The sequence below is a fragment of the Macrobrachium rosenbergii genome, chromosome 2, assembly GCF_040412425.1.
Source record: "Macrobrachium rosenbergii isolate ZJJX-2024 chromosome 2, ASM4041242v1, whole genome shotgun sequence".
NCBI lineage: Eukaryota > Metazoa > Arthropoda > Malacostraca > Decapoda > Palaemonidae > Macrobrachium > Macrobrachium rosenbergii.
The window spans coordinates 37688013-37695512 of NC_089742.1; positions in this window are offsets into that span (position 1 = coordinate 37688013).

Sequence of the window (7500 nt, forward strand, 5' to 3'; positions counted from 1 at the left end):
ACATTGCGGATAATAATAATAATAATAATAATAATAATAATAATAATAATAATAATATATTAATTAATAATAATAATAATATTATTATTATTATTATTATTATTATTATTATTATTATTATTATTATTATTATTTGAGATGTTTGTATGTAACCGTTCATTAATGTAACTTTTATCCCGCGTATTTAAGTTTTGCGTATTGTATTGTATCTGCCTTGTCTATCTCTGTATATGGCCCCGAACTGAAATATAGGACGTTAATTATTATTATTATTATTATTATTATTATTATTATTATTATTATTATTATTATTAAATTTCCTTTTCTTATTCCGTGTCTCATACTATGCCCCACTTTGATCCATTCCCCTTTTATTTTCCTTGTAGCCCAGACGCCGGAGTCGCGCGAGTTTTATCCCGCCTTTCAGCTGGCTAATTGATAGGACCCAAAGGGACCATAATGATGGCTGAACCCGGCTTTCGTTAGCCCAGGCTGGGCCAGGGGGAGCGGGGGAAAGGGAGGAGGGCGAGAGGGGGATTGGTGGGTAGGGGCACCAGATACCGATAACGTGAATTATTATTATGCCCCGGTGCTCCTTGGTATCTAAACGAGCTTCTAATCCAGCGCTCCATCTGAAACGTGGTCTTGATTGGAGACACCTGTGTTTGTCCTGAAAATTCTTCTCTCTCTCTCTCTCTCTCTCTCTCTCTCTCCCCACTTCGCGCACCTGGTCGGTCTCTCTCTCTCTCTCTCTCTCTCTCTCTCTCTCTCTCTCTCTCTCTCTCTGACTTGCACACACTTAGACACAGGTTTATTGACTATCAGAATTAACTGTAAGCATAATCATGTGTTGTTTATACATCACCACACGCATGTAGGACATTAGGATATATATATATATATATATATATATATATATATATATATATATATATATATATATATATATATATATATAAAATGTCCTCTTGCGCATGCATGGTGATCATATCTATATATATATATAATATATATATATATATATATATATATATATATTTATATATATATATATATATATATATATATATATATATATATATATTTATTATATCACAACGTGTGTGAAATTTGAGAGATTTTCGATGTTTGGGCAAAGAAAAAAAATCTATTCTCACTACGATCTTGCAAGAGCTAATGTATCGTGCCTTTTGCCTTTTGTAAAGTAGTAAAAGCCTCCCGGACGTTTCTGAAGGAGCTCCTCTCGGCGCTTCGAGACTTGATTAAATTGATAGCCACCCTATCAAAACTTCACGGCAACTGCTTTATCGCCTTGGTTGAACTTTTTTTCTTTAGCTGTCCTTCCTCACATCATGGCTTTTGTGAGAGAATAAAATTGCTGAGTGTGGCCATTTTATTTTAACAGACTGCTCTGTATCTTAAATGTTCCGATATTATTATTATTATCATTATTATTATTATTATTATTGTTAGTAGGTCTTTCTTCTCTAGATCGAGAACGGGATATGCTGTATATCAGGTCCACAGTAATATTCAATGGTATTCTTGTTAATTTTATAAAAAGTTACAAAAGGTTGCAAAAGCTTTCGAACCCTGTCCTGGGTTCATCTTCAGTCGAACTAAAAATTATTGACATAATAAGTAAATATGTTAGCTCCGGTTTCAAGTGTGGAACCAGTGGACGACCTCAACGATGTGCTTTTCCAACGGACGAGGCGACAAAGCAGGACAGGTCAACTATCCAACTAGGTGATTGCTTCTCCTCTTCCTATATTCCGCGTGGCTATTCTTCTTGATCTCCTCACCCGTTGTTGTTGTTCTGCATGAAATTCATTGTTAGCGGTGACATCCTCGGTATCCCGGCTGTTATAAGGTGTCTGCGGGGTGATGTCGGCGATAACGGCAGCATCAGACGAAGGAAAGTAGGAGCCTGTCCTAACATTAAAACCTTTAATAAATGTTTTGATTACATGAAAGTTAACTAGCGGGTCCTCGTTAACGAACGACTTGTTTCCCTTGAATGATTCTCCTATATTTATGGCGGCGCCCTCGACTAATCTTCTTATGTTGACGTTGCTACTTTTGTGAATGATGTTGGCTCTATTCCAGTCCGGTCTATGATCGTTATTGAATGCGTGTGTAACTATTGCACTATTTTGAGAATGTAATGAGAAAGCCCGTCTATGTTCCACTAAACGTGTTTCTAACCCTCTACCGCTTTCTCCGAAATATTTACCTTTGCAGTCTTTACATGGTATTTCGTATACTCCTGGTACTATGGGGTTATTATGATTGTTGTTGTTTTTTATTAGGTTATTTCTTATCGTGTTGGTATATTTGAAAACAATTTTAGTGTTATCCTGGCTATTATTTACATATTTACTTATAATATCTATGTTAGGGTTAAAAGGTAAGGTTAAAAGTCTATCCGGTTTTCCTCTAATGTTATTATCCTTAGGGCAATAATAAGTCTTGCGGGCACGTGAGATAGCCTTTTCAATGAAGTGGGAGGGGTACCTAAGGCTTCTGAAAGTTGCCATGATGTGATGTATTTCGTCATTAATATATTCTGGATCACAAATCTTGAAGGCTCGTAATGCAAAGTTCATTATTACATTACTTTTGATATTATTATTATGAAAAGAATAAAAATGTATATAACTTTCAGAGTTGGTTGTCTTCCTATATACTGTGAATTTAAACTTTTGTCTACTCGAATCTCTAAAGATTAATACGTCTAAGAAGGGCAACTTGGAGTCAGTTTCTATTTCCACGGTAAATTTTATTGATGGTAGTATGTCATTTGCTATTTCTACTAATTTAGTTAGATTTCTTTCTGTCCCTCTGATGATTGCAAAAATGTCATCAACATATCTGACCCACAAGAGAGGCGTGGTTTCCCTATCACATCTGAGGAGAATATCCCTCTCTACGAACTCCATACAAATATTGGCTAAAACTGGGGATAGAGGGGAGCCCATAGCGACCCCTTCTTTTTGCGCAAATCCTTGATTATTGAATTGAAACACCGTGGAAGATACGCATAGTCTTATTAATGCAAAAAATTGGTCAGTGGGTAGGGGGAATTCTATATTACCTTGTTCGTATTCTTCCTGGAGCTTAGAGATTACATAATCTAAGGGAACGTTTGTGAAAAGTGCCGTAACGTCCAAACTTACCATAATGCCATCAACCCATCCCAGTTCTCTGACTCGTTGTATAAATTGGTAAGAATGCTGTAGGTGTGCATTAGAAAACTTTCCTAGGAACTGGTTTAAAGTTTGGGATAACCATATCGCCAGATTAACAAGAAAACCATTGAATATTACTGTGGACCTGATATACTACATTATTATTATTATTATTATTATTATTATTATTATTATTATTATTATTATTATTATTATTATTATTATGCAATTGATGGAGGAAATCTTATGGAATAAGTTAGTTGTCTTGTTGGTTTTGTGAAATTTTTTACGATTGTAATTCGGCGAAATGCATAAAAGTTCATTTGGGACCCCATGCAGCATTTTTTACTTGCGCAACAAGTTTACACAGAAGGTGCTTTGAGGAAAAATGAAAAGTAAATCAATGGGAACTTCAAAGGAATGATATAACAATTGTACATTCATTATAAACATCAGTATATATATATATATATATATATATATATATATATATATATATATATATATATATATTATATATATAATATATATATATAGATATATATGTGTGTTTGTGTGTATGTATATTATGTATAGGCTGTATATATATACTATATATATATATATATATATATATATATATATATATATATATATATATATATATATCAGGAGAATGAAAGAATCAGTGTATGTTGATTTAAAATAACGTTACAGACTTTGTTAAACTTATAAGCATCACTGAAGCGTCTGGAGTAAGTTGTTATATCTAGAACTTCTGCGCAGCTATTTTCCAGCGAAACGCATAGCCTACTCGAAGTTACTGCCAGACTAATTAGTCTTTCCCCGAACTTCTTTTTACCCTGTCACTAATTACTGACATACCCCGCCATGCTTTGCGTTGGGATTTTGATGAAACTTTTTTTTTTTAAACTGCATCGAGACTTCCATGCAGAAGCGAATGTTCATAAAGTTCAGCAACACTTCAATGTAACTTATTAGTGTGCCAGAACTTCTGACATTATTCAACAGCGTCGGAAGTTCTCTTGGAAACACCTGTCTGTCTACTTTTTTGTAGCGATTCACGAACTGTCATGAATTCTTTCGAAGTTATTTGGTGATGCATTCAAGAGCGTTGTTTGTGGAGCTTGTGTTGTCTTGGAAAGCTCAAAAGCTTTTGTGCTAAGAGGTAACCCGATATTTTGTCGGTTAAGGCAAAGGTAAGCTAACCTGTGGTGAAGTTCCTCTTAATAGACCCGAGAGTTTTAGGTGACACATATGTGGAGGTTTCTTTTGGTGACATTACTTTTGATGAGAAATTTAATGAGCTTTTTTTATGTGCATTTTGATATTTTTATGCGGATGAAAACTGTCGTGACATTAGTCATTTAGTAGAAGATTCCTTTCAAGGTTATTTTTTAGTTGATCTGGTATTCTCTCTCTCTCTCTCTCTCTCTCTCTCTCTCTCTCTCTCTCTCTCTCTCTCTCTCTCACACACACACAGTGAGCTTTTATGTGCAAAAACATCTTCAGAATACAGGCATGAGCATCTACAGGTGAACCTGCTTCCTCACCTTCTTATCCTTCTCTCATCCACGTTCCACATTTTATTCTCGACCTCTCTCCTCCTCTTGTCCTTTCTCCACATTTCTCCACCGCTTAGGGGTGGGGTCTAATTCCATCGCAAAGTCTGCGGTTGGGAAAGGCGGGAGGCGGGGGGCGGCGGAGAGGAAAGTATCCAATTTTTTCGAGATTTTTCTGACATGCCTCGGTTATAAAAAGAAAAATAAAAGAAGAAAAAAATGCTTTATCTACGAGAATAGTTGTGGGTTCCTGTAAAGGCATAAAAAATGCGAATCTCGTTTTCCTTCCTTGGTGTGAGATTGCAAGATAGAAAGGCGAAGGGCTGTGGAAGGTTTTAATTGCCCTTTCATTCCTATCCCTTTCTTGGATGGGCCTTTTTTTTTATAAGACGGGATTATTTTTTATTTTCTTAGAACAACAAAGGCAGTCGTTGTTATTTCCTTGTGTTTAATTGTAATTGTGCTTATATTCTTGGGTCTGACTGTAACTGTTTGCGGTAAGTCGATGATGGAACATACCCTGTTCTTGATCACCTGAAGTACTTTTTGAATATTTTTTTTTATTTCGTTTTATTTAACATCGTCATCGTTTAGTTGTAATACTTTACATTTCATAAGTGAATTTTGTTGAAGATCTACTTTTATAGCTGTCACATCATCTGTCTCCTTCCTTCCATGTATGGAGCCAGACCCATTTCTTTTTAATTGAACTTCGTGGAAGACTGGTAACGGTCAGTGGACATGGGCTCATGTCTCGTAACAGCGGACTTTGTTGGGGAAGAAAAAGGAATTGTAGTGAATAGAGTTTAAAAAGTTTTAATAGCAGTGAATTAATGTCAAACAGGTTAGAAGTCTGTTGTGATAGATATTCTTGAGATCTCTGCAAGAAAATATATTGTCAACAGAAACGATCCTCTGGCCAAGTCAGTTTTTATAAACGTAAAATGTTTGTCGGAAATTGTTCTCTTGCGCTTTGATTTGAAATATATATATGTATGTATGTATGTATATATATATATATATATATATATATATATATATATATATGTGTGTGTGTGTGTGTGTGTATTTAAGCAGTATGCACAAATCCAATCAAATAATATTTCTTAGTGTCACGTTATTGTTTAATTCCAATTGTCACTTCTTGCGAAGTGAAATCAAGAACCTCTCGTTATGTACTGTATATTTGGTTGTAAAATACTAAAGGCGCTCTTCAAAACAACTTGATAAACACTGTGTTTCATTGAAGTTGCTTCCTTTACGGCATACCTGTGTTCCTTCGGTTGTTTTCCATTTTGGTAATAAAGCTTTTTCTTTTTAATCTGCTAGAGATATCTGAGTATATCCATTTGAACGTCCCTTTTTTCTTTCCAGGTACGTCATTGTAATGCGGTCAATGTCATTCTTAAGACAGATGCATCTTAGTGTGATAAGAATCCAAAGGTAAGATAGAATATTTGCTCATACTTTTCTGTTTTACATTTCTTGTGCAATTTGTGTACCTTTAATTCAGATGACTTTCTATGTAAATACAATTGTGTGTTTCGGCATTTAAGATAAAAACCGGATTATAATGGATGGTGCTCTGTTAAAAGTAGTTCAAACTCTTGTTCAAAGTTTTGCAGCTCACATTCCAGCGATAATGTGAAGTTTTTCTTTCTCTCACTCTTTTTCAAGGGACGGTTACGATAGGATTTCGACTGTTCTATTTTAAAGTGACTCGAGATAAGAAAAAACTAGTCTTTAAGATTCAGAGTTTATGATGAGGTTCTTTTAATGAAACTTTACTGTTGATAAAGTATTCTCTGATAGTTTCTAATCTTTGATTAGAATCCAGTCCTAAAGTAGCTCGAATCACAAGTTCAGTATCTTGCATCTTTTAAAAGAGTATTCAAAATCTTCCGATTTTAAAGCAAATTAGATGAAATGTCTGAACTGAAATCAATAAAAGGTATCAAACGTATTTGAAACTGCGGATTGAGATACATTTAATTTTAAAAAGTTGGATAATTTAATAAATCGTCGGGAGACTCTATCTTGTACAATTACAGAAAGTCTTCAAGACGGATCCCGGCTTCTCAGGGAATTAATTGATCGGTTGGCCTTACAGACTAACGTTACAGCTACCGTGGGCATCGACGCCAACCTTACCAAACAGAAGCCCTGGTTGCTATAAAGCCAATTTAATCTAAGAGTACCAGATAAGTAGCAACTAAAACTCAAGGATTAAAGTACCGGTAACTCGAACAATAAAAACACACACATACACACACACACAAACACACACATGCACACAGTAGAACAGTTGAGGTAGAGCATTACTGTAAAGCTTCAGAGTAGCTCAAGTTGCAACAAGGACATGGAGCCGGTTTAGCCCCACTCGAAAATAGGTGTCGGAGGCGGGCCGTGCTTTCCCTAATGAGTAAATATGGAAATTTATCGGTTTCGGCGGATTCGAATGGCGCCGTAACTCGGGAGTAACTCCCTCCGACGTCTCTTTTCGGGGGCTCTTCTGGTCCTGTTTACATACGATTTGTATATCAATGAACGACTTCGGTAAACGTTCGGATGGCCAAGCTCCGGCCACGATTCCAATTTAGGGGCCGTTTCTACAGATGTATGACCCTCGAAAGAGGCCCTGCTTTCGCTGCTTAGTGGAAATCGGATGCAGAAGTAAGCCGTTAATTAGGAATCTGGCGGTGTAGCCCCCCCCCTCTTTTTTTTTAAATGGCCGATAAACGGAACAA